Here is an 18953-nt window from a genome sequence, read left to right as displayed (position 1 = left end):
CCAGGCGTCCCTACAGATTTGTTTCTTGTGATGAAAACTTTTAAGATCTACTCTTTTAGGAAAAATTAAAATATTCAATACAGAATTATTAACTATAGCCCCCATGTTGTGCATTTTATTCCCATGACTTGTTTTATAACTAGAAGTTTTTACTTTTAGACCCTCTTCATGTATTTTGTCTGCCTCTCCCCTGCTACCCCCACCTCTGGTAAACACTGATCTGTTCTCTGTAACTATAAGCCTGGGTTCTTTTTTTAAATTCCATAGATAAGTGAGATCATATGGTATGTATTTATTGTTCTCTGCCAGACTGCACTTATTATAATGCCCTCAAATTCCATCCCTGTTGTTGCAAATGGCAAGATTTTATTTTTTTATGGCTGAATCACACACACACACACACACACACACACACACACATACACGCACACGCACACACCCTGAACATTTTCTTTATCCGTTCTTCCACAGATGGACTTTCAGGTTGTTTCCACATCCCAGCTATTGTACCTAATGCTGTAATGCAGACGGAGCTGCCTCTATCTTTTCGAGTTAAGTGTTTTCATTTTCTTTGGATAAATACCCAGAAGTGGGATTGCTGGATCATAGGGTAGTTCTGTTTTTGTTTTTTTTTTTTTTACAAGTTCTTAGTTTATTAATCCTCTCGTGACAAATCTGCATGATCACCACAGATAAAGTCACTGCAGAATCTTTGCTCCTTCTGTTGTCCACTCTCCATCTCACTTCTTGCCAGCACCAACACTGGCTGTGGCAGTCCCCTTGACCGCCTTCATTCTGTTCTTGCGTTCCTTTCTCCGTTTTCTTGAGGTCTTCTCCTGCTCACACAGGCCATGTCCTGCAGGGCTATGGCTGGGTTCATTTTTCTTTGCCAGTTGTCTCGCCACCACCCAAATGGGTTCTGAATCCAAATACAAAGATGACATCTGGTATGTTCTTGTCCATTTTGGCTAGTTTTCCCTGAATTTCTGTCTCAGGTACAGTTGCCTTTCTGGGGTGAAGAACATCAATGAGCATTTGTTTCCTCTGAAGTTGTTGGTTGGTCACAAACTGCCTGGTCTGGGTCAGTTTCTGCGTCCTTCATGATGGCGGCCGAGCTTCAAGCAGCTAGGGAGGAGAAGAGAATGACCATATGGTAGTTCTCATTTCTTGAGGAACCTCCATACTGTGTTCAGCAGTGGTGACATCCTATTTGCATTCCTCCCAGCAGTTCAAGGGTTCAAGAACAAGGGTTCCCTTTTCTCCACTTCCTCACCAAGACTTGTTGTTTCTTGTCTTTTTGATAATAGCCATTTGAACAGGCAGGAAGTGATATCTTATTGTGGTTTTGATTTGCATTTGAATTTGATTTTGATTTGCATTTCCCTGATGGTGAGTGACCTTGACCATCTTTTCGTGTGTCTGTTGCTCATCTATATGTGTTCTTTGGGAAAATGTGTATTCAGATCCTTTGCCCATTTTTAAAATTCGGATTGTGTCCTTGCTATTGAGTTATAGTCATTCTTTATGTATTTTAGGTATTCACCTCTTCTCAGATACATGATTTAAAAATATTTTCTCCTATCTGGTAGGTTGCCTTTTCATTTTGGTGACGGCTTCCTTTGCTGTGCAGAAGCTTTATAGTTTGATGTAGTCCCACTTTTCTTCATTTTTGCTTGTGTTGCCTTTGTTTTGGGTGTCAAATTAAAAAAAAAATCATCACCAAGACTGATGTCAAGGAGCTGACTGCCTATGTTTTCTTCCAGAAACTTATGGCTTCATGTCTTACATTTGAGTCTTCAATCCATTTTGAGTTAATTTTTGGTATAATATATGGTATAAGATGATGGTCCAGTTTCATTCTTTTGCATGTGACTGTTTGGTTTCCCCAATACCATTGATTGAAGAGACTGTCCTTTCCCCCACTGTGTATTCTTGGCTCCTTTGTCATAAATTAATTGACCATATATACTTGGGGTTATTTCTGGGGTCTTTATTCTGTTCCATTGAGCTGTATGTCCGTTTTCATGCCAGGCCCTTCCTACTTTGATTGCTACAGCTTCAGAATACAGTTTGTAATCAGGGAACGGGATGCCGCCAGCTTTGTTCCTCTTTCTAAAGATTGTTTTGGCTATTTTGGGCCTTTTGTGGTTCCATACAAATTTTAGAATGATTTGTTCTATTTCTGTGAAAAATACCATTGGAATTTTGATGGGGATTGCATTGAATCTGTAGCTTGACTTGGGTAGTGCGGAGATTTTAACAATATTAATTCTGATACGATGTAGAATAAAAGTGGTGAGAGTGGGCAATCTTGTCTTGTTCCTGATCTTAAAGGAAAAACTTTCTGCTTTTCCCCATTGAGTATGATGTTGGCTGTGGGCTTGTCATAGATGACCTTTATGATTTTATACACTTCTTTTAATCCTGACAACAACCCTGTGAGGTAGGTACTATTACTTTTCCCATTTTACAGATGGGGAAACTGAGGCACAAGTATTGCCCTGCTTATGTTCCAGGTTACCTAATTTACAAAGCAACCTGAGGTGGGGCACCTGGCCAGTTAGTTGAGCACCTGCCTTCAGCTCAGGTCATGATCCCAGGATCCTGGGATGGAGGAGCACATTGGGCTCCCTGCCCAGTGGGGATTCTGCTGCTCCTTCTCCCTTTCCCTTTGCACCTCTCCCCACTTGTGTTCTCTCTCTTTCTCAAATAAATAAAATCTTTAAAGAACAACAACAACGAAGTAACCTAAGGTTAAGTAACCAGCCAAGATTACATAGCTAGTAAGTTTCAGAATTGGGATCCATATGAGACACTAGAGATGCAGATCCTGACTTTGAATCAGGCTCTTTGCCTGGTACAAAAATATGAAGACATAGGTCATTCTCTTTTGGGACCACACAGGCCATTCTTACCACTGGGATCCTGTCCCTCCCATTCTCACCCCTGCTCCCGCCTGACCAGCAAATTTCTGCCCTTTTTGTTCAAGAGTCAGCTCAGGTCGAACCTCTGCTGGAGGCGTCCATGACCTACATCCAGAGTTAGGCGCCTGCTTCTCCATGTTCTTACTATGTTTTATTCATTCTTTTGAGACATTTGGTGCTTTTTAAATCGACTCAGCTTCTAGTCGACCTTCTCTGTCACCAGTTCTGTGATGCACCTCTCCCTGATTTCGGGGGTGGTCCGTGTGATCTGAGACCAGCCAGATCAGAGCCTACCTTTACAGCACAGTTCAGAGACGACCGTGTGAGCCAGATTGATCTAAGCAGAGTGAATCCTGGGACATGACAGGAGCTTGTGGAGAGAAACACATGATTCCACTGTAAGTCTGGAGCTGCCGGCAGCCTTCTCTCTTCACAGTGTATTGGAGGATGAAGCCACACTGAAGAAAGGGAGAAAGGAATGAGAGTGAGAGTTGACTGGTTTGAGCCTCTGGGTCCCACCCCACCAAAATTCAAGATATGCCTTTGGACTTGATGAGCTAATGAATTCCCTATGGCAGCCTATGCCAGTTGGAGTTTTCTGTCACTGTCAACCAAAGGAATAGGAACCAGTAGATGTATTCTACTATGTATCTATAGATCTTCCACTCTACCAGTGTGAACTGGACCATAATCCTTTGAGGGTAGTAGATGCTCAGTAAATATCTGTTGGGTAAATTTAGCTGAGAAGTAGGTTATAGGGACCTGAGCCTAGAGCAGGGACACCTTTATGGAGGCTAATGACTTAGTTGGTACAAAAGGTGGTCAAGGGTCTCAGGTTGAAGTGTGGGATTGAAGGAAAGGAAAAGACAGCAGACAAAGAATGATCTAGGCAGTGATACAGAGGGAGGTGGAACCATAGTCAGATTAAAGCTTGAGTGCCACCCCATTCTGTGCGTTTATGTGTCTGTGTGTTTTAGCAAGCTTCTTAGCAGCCAAGTGAACGAGATATAATATTCCTAGGTGGTTATTGCCTACCCAAATCACCCATCTCTGCCAGATGATCACAGTTAGAAAATTAATGTTGGACAATCAGAGGCTCCCATATGAGCCAATAAGCATGATTATCACACACAAAAAGCTTTTACGAAACAACACATTTAGGTCTTCCTAGGGGTAGGACCAGGAGTTCAGAGGCCCAGATGAGTCAGCGTCTGGTGACAGGCAGCTCCTGGACAACATGATGGAGCATCGGCTCAGAGAGAAGGCCCCGAGTAAAAACGAGACTGGGAGGTGAAGTTAGCCTTGACTTCTGTAACCACCAGCCAAGACGACACCCACTGGGTGGTTATGTGCAACACACCTGACAACGGGCTCCAGGACCCGTGGAAGGGGGAACAAGACCCCTCTTTGCTTCCCATTTCCTCACCTAAGAAAGGAGCCAAGTCCTGCTGAGCCTCAACCTCTCAGGCTGCCCCAGGACCAGAGGGAAAGAGGCGCTGTCTGTTCTGCTCTGAGGCGATTATCTGTTTGCTCTTCTGCTTGGTCACTGATCTGCAGACAGCTAGTGGCAAGGTGGGCTCGGGTGACCTATACCTGAATGAGCCATGGGGAAGGCTCCATACTCTAGGATAAAGGATCTGCAGCAGCCCAGATGGAACATTCTCTGATGACGGAAATGTTCTGGGTGTGGTCCATTATGGTAGCGTAGCCACAGTGGCTACTGAGCACTCGAGATGAATTGATGGCAAGTAAATGGAGGAATTAAAATTTTTTTAAAGATTTATTAATTTATTTGAGGGGGGAGAGGCAGAGGGAGAGGGAAAGAATCTCAAGTAGACTCCCCACTGAGCGTGGAGCCTGATACAGGGCTCGATCTCATGACCCTGAGATCATGACCTGAGCCAAAATCAAGAATTGGCCACTCAGCCGACTGAGCCACCCAAGCGCTCCGGGGAATTAAATATTTAATATAATTTAATTCATTAAAATGAAAATGTGAACAAAGATTAGTGGCTGTTGTATTGGATAGCACAGCTCTATAGCTTCTTTCTCTCTTGTCTCTCCTGCTTTTCCTCTTCTACTTATTTCTCTACCCGGCTCTCTCCCTCTTGCTAAAATAGCTCCTGTGGAATGTGGGTTATTTTTTAAAACCCTTCCAGTCTGGGTCATTGCCCTGACACCGTGGGTGCACACTGAGTCAGTTGAACGTGGTCTCTTTTAGCTAAAGAGGAGGATTCTTGATCACGAGTCAAACACAGAATCCATAAAAAATAAAGCAGTATGCTGCCATTTCAAATTATTAGTATTTTACACAACTTCCCCAAACTGTTTTTTTTTTTTTTAACCTTTTCTTAGGAAGAAACTGTAAGGGCAGGAGAGCGGGTCTGTAAAGAGTTCTGGAGCTAGACTTCCTGATTCAAGATCTCACTTTCAAACGTATTAGCTGTAGGGTCTTGGGAATTTAACTTAACGGAATTTCTTAGTATCTCAGTTTCCCCCTCTGTAAAATAGCAATGACCCTATTGCTATATTATTATTGTGGGTTGTGATGAAGGTGAAATCTTTTTTTGTGTGTAAAGCACATCGGACAGAGCTGAGCACATAGTAGGTGTTAATCAACGTTTACTAATATTATTCCCTCTGCCTAGCACCCTTCCTTGCACAGAGCAGGTGTTCAGTAGATGCTTGTCCAATAATGAATGAATGGATGGATGGAAGAAGTGTGTTGCCACCAGGTGGCAGTAGTGCCTCATTTATAAGGACTAACCAAAGCACCAGACTTTATCAGTGACATTCCCTCCTGAACTGAACGCCTTCCCTCTCCTGCCCCTCCTTTTCCTCTAATCTCTGCCCTCTCTTGTGATGAACCTTTCTTCTTTTTCTCACTGTATTAGTCTGCGAAGGCTACCATACAACAGACTGGGTGGCTTAAACTATAGACATTTTCTTAAGAGTTTTGGAGGCTAGAAGTTCAAGATCAAGGTGTCCGCGGGGTTCATTTCTGGTGAGGCCCCTCTCTTGGCTTGTAGATGGCTACCTTCTCACTGTGTCCTCACATGGTTCCGTGTGCACACAGAGAGAAAGAGCTTCTATATTCCTTCCTCTTCTGATAAGGTTACCACCCATATTAGATTAGGGCCCTATCTTTAACCTTAATTACATCTCTACAGGCCTTTTCTCAAAATACAGTCACTTTGGGTATTAGGACTTGAACATATGAATTTGGGGGAGACACAATTCAGACCATTATACCACTTTTATTTCTAATCTCTGTTCACATACTTCTTTCTTATTTCCTGTTATTCCCCCATCTCTCAACCATTATATGTCTTTTCTAGGGCTGGTTTTACAGGTTGTAACTGAACAACTCTAGGGGGCATCAGTCATATGTTAGCATAGCTATGTATATCGTGACAATATTGAGACAGATGGCAGTAACATGTCTTGAAGAAGGGGAGTCTTTTTCAAATTCACAGAAAGGTCCTAGTGCCCCTCCTTTCCCTCCATTGGATTCATGTCCCTCTCACCATTTTTCTCTTCGGCTTCTCTCCTTCCTTACTCTCCTCTCCAGGCTGAACCTGCTCCCCGATCATAAAGAGATGAATTCATCACAGCACACACTGTTCAGTACCTTAGGGCCAGGCTCTCTGTGGGATGCCAAATGGTGCTTCCTACACTTGCACCTTGAACTAGCCAGTCCGTCCACACCCAGTGGAATGAGCCTCCAACACTCTTGGATCCTTCACGGTCTGCCTTCACCATGGAGCAGACATTAGGACCTAAACCTGGGAGGGAAGGGGGGAATGTGTACAGTATTGTAATGTAAACTAGCATTTTTTAAAAAAGATTTTATTTATTTGACAGAGAGAGAGAGCACACGTGAGTGAGCACAAGCAGAAGGAGGGGCAGGCAAAAGGAGAGGGAGAAGCAGGCTGGCCGCTGAGCAGGGAGCCTTGATGCAGGGCTGGATCCCAGGACTAGAATGGAAGGCAGATGCCCAATGAACTGAGCCACCCAGGTGCCCCTGTAAACTAGCATTCATTGAACACTTACCACATGCTGGGCACAATTCAAATCCCTTTCCGTATATTACATTTAATCATCAAAACTATGCTCTCATTTTGTAGATGAGCTGCAGACAATGTAGCAGAGCCTCCTAATTGTTGCCTTTCTATCTTCTCTTTTTTTTCATTAAGTAATTGAAGCGAATGAATTCTGGCTGCCCCATGGGTACCCAAGAATGGCCACATTTCTCAGGCTCTCTTGCAATTTGATGTAGCCACGCAACTCAATCCTGGCCAGTTGGGTGTGAGTAGAAATAGGTCTGCAGTTTCAGTGTTCTGTCCTTGAAAGGAGGCTGCTTGCTCTCTCTGTCCTCTTTTCCTTGCTTGGACAACGCTGAGGCAGTCGTGAGCCAGCTTTGACTATGAAAGCAAGGACGACAGGATGAAGAAGAACAGAGAAACATAGAGGGAACCTGGTCCCTAAATGAGCTTATGGGACAAAGCCATGTACATGCCTACCCTACATCTATCTTTAGATTATTATGTGAATATGAAATAAACTTCTGTCTTCTTTAAATCACTATATGGTGTCTTTGTTACAGCATCTTAGCCTGCTCGTTAGCTAATATAGAGAGGTTAAGTAACACACCCAAGATTGCAAAAGTAATAAATGATAGCAAAAGGATTTTAACTCAGGTTGGATTGGAATTCAGAGCCCAAGCTAACGGTACAATAACAATCCAGAGCCCAAGCTTAACCTTAACCACTAACTATAATATATATATATATAAAACCACTATAATAAGATCTTGTTCCTCTAAAATTTCATCATCTCCAGACAAGACCACCATTATATTGGGCTTTGAAGGACAGTTCAATGGGCTCTAAAATACCAATAGTATAATCTTTTCACTGAAGACCAGTAAGTCCCATAATTGTTCCCTTCTTTGGGGCAGTAGAGATTTGAGTAAATGTAAACGCAGTGTAGGAGGAGCAATGCAAAAATCCATTACCACCAAGGAACTCTAGGTGTTCTTTAATTCCTCATGCTATCTGATCTGTCGGGATTGAGACAGAGTGGGAAATGGGACAGATAAAATTTGATGGAGTTCTGTGAAGGAGTGTGGGGCAGCAGAATGTCTAGAAAGGAAACAGAAGAGTCCTTTGCCTTGAAGGAAGGTGTGGTGACAGAGTAACACTCCACCTCCACCACCCCCTTCAAAGGTGTCCATGTCCGTGTCCAGATCCCTGGAACTGTGAGTAAATTACATGACAAAGTGATTCCATAAATGAGGGATCTCGAGATGGAGAGAGTATCCTGGATGATTTGGGTGGACCCAATCTAAGCTTAGGGGGCCTCATAAGGCAAAGAGGGAGGCAGGAGAGAGAGTCAGAGACACCAAGATGGTGACAGAAGCAGAGGCGAGAGGAAGAGAGACTTGAAGATGCTACACTGCTGGCTTTGAAGAGGCTGGAAAATTCTCCTCAAGAGCCTCCAGAAGAGTGAAACCCTGCTGACATCTTGGTTTGGGCCAAGTCAAACCCATTTTGGACTTCTGACTTCCAGAACTCTGAGGTAGTTTTTTTAAAGCCACCAACTTTGTGGTCCTTTTTTAGCAATAGGAAATCTACAAGGAGTATGGTTGTCAGGGTCCCTGCAGAAAACAAGTGGGACACATATAGACTTTAATGGTTTAATGGAGGTATGAGCACAGTCAAGGGTACAGAAAAGGGACAGAGAAATACCAGGAGATTAACAACAGCAAGAAGCCTGTACCATCCTGAGGTCTGAAGGCCTGGGGACAAGAGTTGCATCACTGCAGACCAGTGGAGAGCTGGGGTCATAAAGAAGCCACCCAAGAAGAGGATATGGCCACAAAGGCTGCGCTGTGGGTTGGGCGGATGTCCCAGGGGTGTCTGTTAGGTATAGTAAGTTCCGACGGCGAAGAATTCTTTATAAGACCTTTGTCCCTAAGATTCACAATGAATTCCTCACTCAGCCTCTGAAATCAAACCAGACACTATTAACAGCTGACTTAATGAGGAAGGATCTCCATGAGACATATTTTTGTGTCTTTACCTCTTGTTCTAGCTTTTTCTTTGTCTTGACTGTATAAATGCTTTTTGGAATTATGACTTAATGCTTCTTATTTCAATACATCCTTTTAATGAAAAAAAAAACATACATAAATGGATTATAGAGTATAAAAAGAAATGCAGTCACCCATACATGCAAAAGCCTATCTCATCGGCCAAAGCTGTAAGCTGAGTACCACCAGGCACCTTGGGGCAGTGACCCATATTTTAAGCAAAGTAGCAAGGAGGAAATGTAAAGTGTCCCGAGTTTTAATATAGTGCAGAGGGTAGTGGTTACCCCAGTCTTGCAAGTCATACCCAGAATCAGCTGGGGGAATGTACAAGGCAGAATGGGTACTTTGATCTTTTCATAGTTTCCTTCTTGGTAAATAAATTTATATTTTTAAGCTGACTCTCATCTGGCAATTTCCGGCCAACTTTAGTTCTCTGTAAAACTTACCTGGTACTTTTTCCACCTCTGCCCCCAGCCAGTCATCAAACCCTTTACCTTTCGAATTGTCTAGATTGAAATAAAATATTTTAGAGAAATGAAGCCTGCGGTAACGGTCCCTACAGCCCTTCCCCCCAGTATGACATTAATTTAGGCCTCTGTGTTCACTCAAACCTTGCAAGTGCCCCCTGATTTATATTAAATATCACCACATTTGAAGCCTTAGCGGTAATCTAAGTGGAAACAGCTTGCTTCTCTAAAGAAAAAATAATAAAAATCAGAGTAAAATAATTATAAGCGAATTGGAAGAACAGACTCAATTTTGTCACCAATAATTTTTAGAATTTGTAGAGTACGATTTGTTATTACTCCCTGTTTCCACATCTCCAGCCAAAACAAGTTCTAAGCACATTTGAATGTATTTTTATGGATGAAGTCAATGAATTTAACATGATAACTTTTAAACCATTTTAAATCCGGGTAAATTATAGAGTGAAATCCCATTCATTTGAATTTTGCCCATGTTTGCCATGATTTGGGTACAAATTGGTTTAAAGTTTAACTTTTCCAGTTACTGGGGGAAAGAGTTTACTAGGGAAATAATATAAACAAGATTTCAATCTATTTAAGAAGCCAAATGGCTTCCAAGCACTTGAAAAAGTTTTGATAGTTTCAGTTTGCATAGAAATCATTTAGTTTGATAATGACAAATGATTATCAAGTTTCCTGACCTCACCAATATTTACATAGGACTTTCTAAGCTTACAAAACATTTCTGTGAGTCAGGATTTTTGTTCTCACTATGTAGAGACATTCATTCATTTCTTCATTTAACAAATATTTTACTGAATACTTCCTGTGTGCCAGGCATCGACCTGGGTGCTAGAAAGAAAACTGCCAGATTAAACCAAGACCTATACCCAGGTTCCATCCTACCTCCCACACCCCAGTGTCACCCCACTATGTATTGAACCTGAAAGGCCATTTAAGGACAGAGTGTATGTCTTAGCTACTAGACAGAGTGCCCAGTTTCTAGAACTGAGTTTAGCACATAGTAGATGCTCAACAAATGTTTGTTGAATGAAAAACTTCTGACTCCCAGTCCAATGCTCTTTTGCTAAAACACAGCTAATACTTGTTTAGAGATACTTCTGGGTTACGTGCTGGGCTAAGAAGTACATCCTCGAAATAATGCTGAGAAATGGGTAATATTATTCCCTTCACTTAATACATGAGAACAATGAAAAATAGATGAGAGGGGAAAAAAAAGTAAAAGTAACTTGCCCAGGGTCACATACCTAACTAATAAGGGGCAGAACCAGAATCTGGGGGCAGAAATGTTGAATTCTGATGCCTGTGCTTCCTTCCATACTATGCTATACTGCCTCTCAGTGGACTTGAACAGTCAGGTAGCTACGTGCTAAAATTCAAGATCTGTAAAGGCAGGGATTTTGTCCTTTGTTTCGTTACTATGGCATGTCCAGAGCCAAGAATGTTATGTGGAACGCTTTGGCCCCGGGCATGATCTCGAGACATATATATGGACTAAATAGTTTAATTAAAGATGATCTGACAGGACCTTCATTTGGCAGCACTTGTTTGTTCATTCGTTGTATTGTTGCTTCATTGGTAGCGTTGTTTGACATTTGTTGTGCTATCGACAATAGCAGACATTGTCGGTTGCTATTTCCTCCATCACTCCAGTGGGAGTAGCTCTGATTTTGTGTCCATCGTGTTCAAGTATGACTCAAGGAAGAAGCATCCTATTCCTGCTCCCTGGTAAAATCCTAGTGGATGTGAACCAGTGATTTTCAAGTCAATGTGATTTGGCAATGTCTGGAGGCACTGTCGGTTGTCGTAAGACTGGGGTGGGGGCGGGGGGTTGTGCTGCTGACATCTAGTGGGTAAAGCCCAGAGATGCTGCTCCACATTCCTCAGAGCTCAGGAGAGCGCCCCCCAAATAAAGAATTGTCCAGTCCAAAAATGTCAGTAGTGCTGAGGTGAAGAAACCCTGGTGGAAGCCAGTCGTGGTGGTTCCATTCCTCGTGCAGTGAGAGCTTTAGATCTGATCACGTGAGGTGATTCTGGTCAATGAGGCACGAGCAGAAATCCACAAGGGGAGGGTGGCAGGGGATATTGATCACCTCCCCTTGGTCATTGTTCCTTCAGTCCTCTAGTGTCAGCTAGGCATTTGCCTGACCACTGTACTTCTCAGGCTCCCTCATTGCAAGGTATGGCCCGGGGACTGTTTTGGCCAATGAGCTCTGAGAAAAAAGTGTTGAGCCTAATTTCCGGATCATATATTTATATTTTTAAAGATTTATTTATTTGACAGACAGCGGTTACAAGTAGGCAGAGAGGCAGGCAGAGAGAGAGAGGAAGAAGCAGGCTCCCTGCTGAGCGGAGAGCCCGATGCAGGGCTTGATCCCAGGACCCTGGAATCATGACCTGAGCCCAAGGCAGAGGCTTTAACCCTCTGAGCCACCCAGGCGCCCCCCAGATCATATTTTTAAGAAGCAGATTGCTGTGTTCATTTTTCCACTTTCTTTAGACTGGGAGGTGATATTTGTGACCCACCTTGAAGCAAGAGCACAACTCCAGGGCATGGCAGAGTAACAAGATAAAAAGACAGAGTTACATGGGAATTGGTACATGAGAGATAAATAGGCTTTCTTGTTTAAACCATCATATTTTTGAGACTTTCTGTTTTAGTGGCTTAACTTGTATTCTAGCATGGAGTACTTCTGACTAAGCTTTTCCTTTCTGATAAAATACACACATGTACCTACACACACACACACACACACACACATAACTACACAGAAACACACACTCACACACAGAAAATGACTCTTTGTCCAAAGGATGTTGTCAGGTTTGTGTGGAATGTCTGGAACAATGGCTGCCATCTTGTGACCATGAGGTAAGATAGTCAGAGGGTCAAAGCTGACCTTCTAAGTGAGAATGGCATAGGATACTTGTCAAAAACCCAAATCTTTCTAGACATTGTTGAAGCATTGAATTAACTAGCTTTGCTTCTGTCCTGCCATAGGACTTCTTGTTAAGTAAGAGAGTAAATTTACAGTATCATTTAAGCTACGTAGATGTGTTCTTAAAAAAAAAAAAATTATAGCCCTACCCTGATTTTCTCTATGTACTCAAGCATAAAGATATTACATATCATTATAAGAACTCAGATTTTTTTTTACCAACTTATATTGCCTTTCTCCTTATTTCCTGTCCCCCCCCACACCATGAATTGAATCTGTGAGGTTTCTATGTGGAAAAAATGTACAATACCAATCCCTTGAGGAAACGAGGATGCAGGGCAGCAGTTACTGCCACTGTAATAATGCTTCTTGCTTAGAATGAAGTTGAATGGGAGGCTCAGCTTCCAAAAAGTCAAGAGTAGGACTGTCAGAGAGAATTGTGTGGGCTGTGAGCTGCCGCTGTGGTGGTGATGGGGTGTGTGTAGGTGGGGGGAGTCCAATGGCGGTGGGGGGGTTGGTCTTAGGGTATGCCATTTCCATGTCAGTGGTGCCCCCTAGTGTTCAATAGTACACGACCTGCACAACTGCCCTAGGGCATCCCAGATTAGAGGGTGTCTCATGTCCAGTATTTTAAACCAATTATTTCCATCTGCTTGACTCCCACTAAAGCTTCACTCACCCTTTCCCTAGTTATGCTGCATGGACACTCCCTGAAGCCACTAAGCTCATGTTAACAGGCTTGCAATGTAGGCAAACTCCTTAGGTGATCTTGGAATGACAGCAAAGGCTGTTCCCTGGGGTCAATGACAAATCCTCTTTGCTTTCTGCTTGGCAGGGGATGTCGAGAAGGGCCTTTGCTCTCTCTTTAAGGGCTCTGCTTTTCCCATCTGTGCACCACCATGGAAGGGGCGGTGTGAAGGTAAATTTCCATTCACTTCCTAACAGCAGCTGGCTCCTTCTTTTGGACTCATCTTGAATCACTTGCCAGACCAGCCAATTAGTCTTTTCACCTTTCCTGAAGCTTCCCAGGGAAGGAATATCTCAAGCAGCAACTTCCTCATTATCCCACTTCTTCTAAGTGCTGTGATTCTGAGTCCCGCCATGGGAGAGAAGCTAATTTGAACAGACTCTTTATTCCTTCCTTGAAAGACTTGAATCTCAATTTCTCTCTCTCTCTCACACACACACACATAGAGCATCTATACCCTGATCCAAGGTAGGAAACAAGGTGAGAGCATGAGGCATTCAAGAGTACATTTGAAAGTGAAACATAATTTCAGATAGACTGTAGTTTAGAGAGATCACAGTTGTATTTAAACACAGTGTGGCAGGAAAAAGGACTGTATTTTCTGATCCCCGCTATAGGGCACAATAAAGACTTTTTCGAAATTTATGGATTTATTCATATGAAAGAAATTGTGTAAGGGTATAAAATCAAGTTGTATTGTTATACATTTAATAAATTCTCTTTATTAGGAAAAAGTATAATTACGTCTCTCATCCCCCAAACCCAGGAAGAGTGATTGGTTACCTTCCAGTTGGGCCAAAGAGATTCTCCCAGTTCTGTTAACGAGGGCATCTGTTTGAATACTGTTACTTCTCTGATCCCTGAGCAAAGCGTCATAGGCCGGACAGCGTGGGCAGTGGTTTCACCTCCGTGGGCCACGGGAGCAAGGGAAGGGGGTAAAGATACTTGGGGGGGTGGGCTCTGTGCACAGAGGGGTAAACACATTTGTGTTCCTCCACGTCTCTGCTGTCCTGACAGCAACTCCTTTGTGTCTTGTGATTACTTCCCAGGAGAGGGGGGTTTGAATTCCTCTCAAAGGCTGGGGCGTTGGTGGACAGAGGGCGAACCACGCAGAGGACACCTCCCCCCCCACCCCCCGCCAAGGCAAGCTCATTTTCATGTCACTAATTACAACACTGTTGTATTTCAATGAGTGAATATCAGTGCAGCATTCTGGACAGTGCCTGGTCCAGAAAACCCAGCACCTAAAGGCCTGCCACTGCCTTGCATCCCTCTAGTCCGGGACCCTGTGCAAACATGCACTCAGTACGCGGGTTTGGTGAGTGGATGGTTGTTTGGCTCTGTGCACTCTGGTAGCTCGAGTTGTCTCTGAAGATCTCCCTCTTGGTTGCTTCTTTTTCTCGCATGAGCTCAATACCTGAGCTAAATCTTGAACCAAGGGCTCCCCTTCTGGTTCTGTATCACACGAGGAAGCTTCTGATTGTGCCTAAGCTGGGCATCCCTGTCGACCGCAAAACAAGAAAGGAAGCTGGAACCAGCTGGAAAATAAAACAACTGCTACTTCTTGCAGTTGTCTCCAAAAATGCAGTTGCACCAGATTTTATACGCGACAAGGAGGGTTGGTTCCTCTGGGGAGGAGAGAGTCGAGGGTTTCTTCGAGAAGGAACTGACTCCTTCTGTAAATCAGGAAACCTCAAAGGACTGACAGTCCCGGGGAGGGCCTGGCCCCTCCCCAAAATGAGTCATTTGCTCCCGCTGAACGCGGAAGCTCAGGCCCAATTCTGCACCTTTGTGGTGCCCCTGCCCTGACTCCCTTCCCCAGGAATGTGATCTGTGAGCAGATTTACATCTTTCACAAGACACATTTTCAAAAGGAAGGCTCCCTTCCCATAATTTCGCAGCCTCGAAGCTTCTGCAGGGAAGCCCTGCCCTGTCTTGCACCCTTTCCCGGCGACCCTCACCTGTCCCCTTCCGGGGCTCTCTAATTGTGAAACCTTCCGTTTTACAAACCAATGAGAGGCATGCGATGAGGCTCGTAGAGCAAATTGGTGCTCCCTCCTCCTTTTCTCTCGAGCAGGGAGCGCTCCGTGTGTTGAAGAAACCAAAAGTAAGTTGCTAGAGATTGCTTAATGGGGTTCTCTTTTGGGGTGAGGAAAATGTTTGGGAACTAGACAATACTGTGAATGTACTGAGAGTCATGGAATCGTGCACTTTAACATGCTGCATTTGTTGCTATGTGAATTTCACCTCCATGCAAACAATAAATTGCTTTTCCTACCAAGTTGTGGCCCAGAATCTCAGGTAACCAGGTTGGGGGAGATACTGCATGGAGGGATGAGGATACCCAAGGGGAGGATTTGGGGCTTGCCCTCCTCACAGCTGGAGGCCAAGAGAGCAAGCAAGGAAAGAAGGGAAGCCCCGGGGCGGTGGGGGGGGGTGGGCTGATGCAGCTCCCTGCTGAGGCATCAGCTAGCTGTTGAGATAAAGCTAAAATACCTCAAGGTTTACGTTTTCTAGAAGGACAACATTTCTTTTTTTGTGTGAAGAGTCCCCTTCGCAGTCGTCACCTCACCTCGGTTGGTGACAACTGGCCATTCAGGTTCTCCTCATCAAGTTGTTCATTCCATCAGCACACCTGCTGGACAGCCTCTCAACTGGTTGAAAGGCTAATTATCAAATGAAGAAGCCAGTGTTCTCAGAGTTTCCTTTGACTTCTGTCTTTAGGAGAAGCTTCGGGAGGCATCCGGGACCTGGGTTAGAGTTGTCAGAGAAAAATACAGGGTGCCCTGTTAAATTTGAATTTCAGATAAAGGACAAGTATTTTTGACACAAGGCTACCCCAGGCGATATCTGGGGCATAATTATACAGAAAAAGTGTTTGTTCCCTAGCTGTAATTCAAATTTACTGGGATGGCCTGTATTTTTTATTTGCTACATCTGGCAACCTAATACGACCTCTGAAATGTTGAACCGATAAGGTTCCAGGCTATGCTCAGGTCTTGGGTTGAGGGTGGGGATGGTCTCCTCTAGGGCTCTGTCCCATTGGCCTCCCTCAACCCCTGCTGCCATCATGAATATTCAGTCTCTCAGACGATTGTATAGCTTCGAATAGCACAAGCCTCAAGTTTGTAGCACACGCTAGGCCAGGTGCAGTAGTACCCCTGATAACGCACCCCAGGTGGGACACAGCCTGCAGCACTGAAGCTTCCAAGCACATACAGGCTGTGATCAGACAGAACATAAAAGGAGCCAGCTCAAGCCAGCCCTGCGGCAACCTGGCTCCTGAAGAAGATGGTGCTGGCAGGACCCGCTCCTGGTAGAAAAGTTCCTAGAGAGCTGCTCGAAGCTGGCCATTCTGGACTTGGACCTTTCTGTTCCTGCTTTTGTCCTCCTGGGTTATTCTCAGGCCCCAGGAGTTTCTGTGAAGAAGGAGTCTCAGCACAGTTGGAAAGTGGTTTGGCGAATAGTTAGGAACTCACCACGGCCTGACTGTGCTCCCCTGGCTACAAGCTAGACCACCATTATGAATGCCCACTTGCCTCAGCTAAGATCTAGACTCCAGCACTGGACAATCTAAAGAAAAGAACTCTCTGGAAGAACTCTGGAAATGATTGACAGGACTGGTAATAAACAGTACTCTGCCCCCACCCCCCACCACCACTTCATGAAGCCCATCATTTAGCCCCTTTGCTTCATTTGCTTAGAGATGGCAGGCCAGGGGAAAAAAGTCTTGGCCCTCACGATGGAACTTACCCCAGTGTCCACCTGACCCTGCAGAGTTAAAACAAATTTGCTATAGGCTTAGGTGGCAGTCTTGTCGTGTGTGTCTCCCTAAGTGGAGGCAGTCTGCCAGACCCCCCAAAACACACAATGCTTTGGCTCCCACTCAAAAACACCAACATTCATTGCCGACAATGTCCCCACCTACCACCCGTCCCTACCCACCTCTTCCTGGAAAATGTGATGGAGGAGGGGTAGTGGGCCAACTCCAACACCACCTGGCCCTCAGCAGCAGACCTGGACGCTGGCCCGGAAGCAGCCCTGGCCCCGTGCACAGACAACTCCTTGGGGATGTTCATGGGGTGCCACATCCTTATTCTCACAGCTTCAGTTTCCTGTGAGGCTGTGGAGTCACATCTGTTGGTTTGAGTCTCTCTGACCTTGGATGATATGGGAAACAGAGGCCAGTGGGTGAAATTGGGAGGTGAGCTGTGATATGTCACTATCCGGCTTAGGGTGGGACACTTTGTCCCCAAAGAGGGAGCGTGACTTCCCACCACACCCAGTCACAGCACACCCTACAACGGCCCGCCCCTTCTCCTCGTCTAACTCTAAAAATATATGTCACGTCCGATGGCCCAGTTGCCTTCAGAGGTAATCCAAACCTGGTCAAGGAGCTAACACTCAATTCTTTGTCTACTGCTTCAGGAAGTCTTAACTCCCTTTAGGATAGTTGGGTTTTGGAGACTTTTTTTGGTGGAGGGTGGGGGGTGAGTGGAAAGTATAAAAGCATACTTTCAGAGGTTTGCTCACTAAACAGTGTTGTGCTGAAAACTCACAATGATTCCAGCAGCCACTGACTGAAATCGTACACTCGCATTGATTTTCACTAATCCAGAAATCTTGTAAATACGATATGTTTCTCTCAAACATTTCAAACTGGAAGTGACTCTATCACATTTGCCTCGTCAGACAAAACACCCAGCAGCCTCAGCCAGATCCCAAAGGGAGAAGACTGTAAATGAAATTTGGCTCACTCAACGTGGTCCTTGAAGAGGCTAAACAAAACAATCACTAAAATAGTAGGAGAACCTGATCATAGGACAGATCTTCCTTCTTTCCTAGACTCAGCAGAGTAACTGGATTTCCCACTCACACACAACCTGTCAGGGCCATTCAGAGTATTGAAGGAATGAAACAAGAGAGATTCTATTTCCTCTCAAGTTTTCTCTAGGAGCCCTTTGTGGAGGGTCTTTTATGGGTCACTTGTCAAATTTCTCCTCAGCCTGAGGCTCCCTATTTGTCATTCCATACCTGGGAATACTCCAGGCTTGAAAATTCTTCAGGCCTTAATTTTTTTTTTGAAGTTCGGTTCCTCAGAGACATTTTTCCTGACTACCTTAGCTTAGCTTCTGTTGTTAACAATTTCCTCCTGTTCTTGTCACCATTAGAGCATTTACCACAAATGGCATTTTCATGTTTAATTATCTGATGATACATTTACTGTATGGCTCCTTCCTAAGCTAGAAGCTCCATAAAAGCAGTGTCATAGGTTGAATTCTGTCCCCTCAAAAAAGACATCTTGAAGTTCTAACTCCCAGTACCCCAGAATGTGACCTTATTTGGAAATAGGGTTGTTGTTGATGTGATTAGTTCTTAACTTATTGGGGTTCCTACCTATGACTGGTGTCCTTTTATATAAAAAGAAGAGACACAGAGACAGACACACAGGGAGAATGCTGTGAGGATGGAGACAGAGACTGGAGTCAGCCAGTTGTAAGCCAAGGAATGCCCATGTGCTGGCAAACCACCAGAAGTTAGGAAAAGGCAAGGAAGGAGTCTCCCCTGTGGGTTTCTGAGAGAGGATGGCCCTGCCGACACCTTGGTTTCAGACTGACCAACTCCACAACCATGAAAGAAAACAATTTTTGTTTTAAGCCACACAGTCCGTGTACTTTCTTACTGCAGCCCTAGGAAGCAAATATAAGGAGGGATGTTATCCATTTTGCTTCCTCTCTATCCTCAGCACCTAACCCAGTT

The 18953-nt window shown here is 44.3% G+C and overlaps 1 pseudogene; it reads right to left on the bottom strand.

The window, feature by feature from the left end:
* Window positions 1–740: 740 nt before the first annotated feature.
* LOC111142322 lies at window positions 741–17284 on the bottom strand (annotated as a pseudogene).
* Between the last annotated feature and the right edge of the window lie 1669 nt (window positions 17285–18953).

Source organism: Enhydra lutris, unplaced genomic scaffold, assembly GCF_002288905.1.
Source record: "Enhydra lutris kenyoni isolate GAN:26980312 unplaced genomic scaffold, ASM228890v2 scaffoldscaffold7, whole genome shotgun sequence".
NCBI lineage: Eukaryota > Metazoa > Chordata > Mammalia > Carnivora > Mustelidae > Enhydra > Enhydra lutris.
Note: the sequence above shows the minus strand (reverse complement) of the source record. Positions and strands in the feature narration are given on the sequence as shown.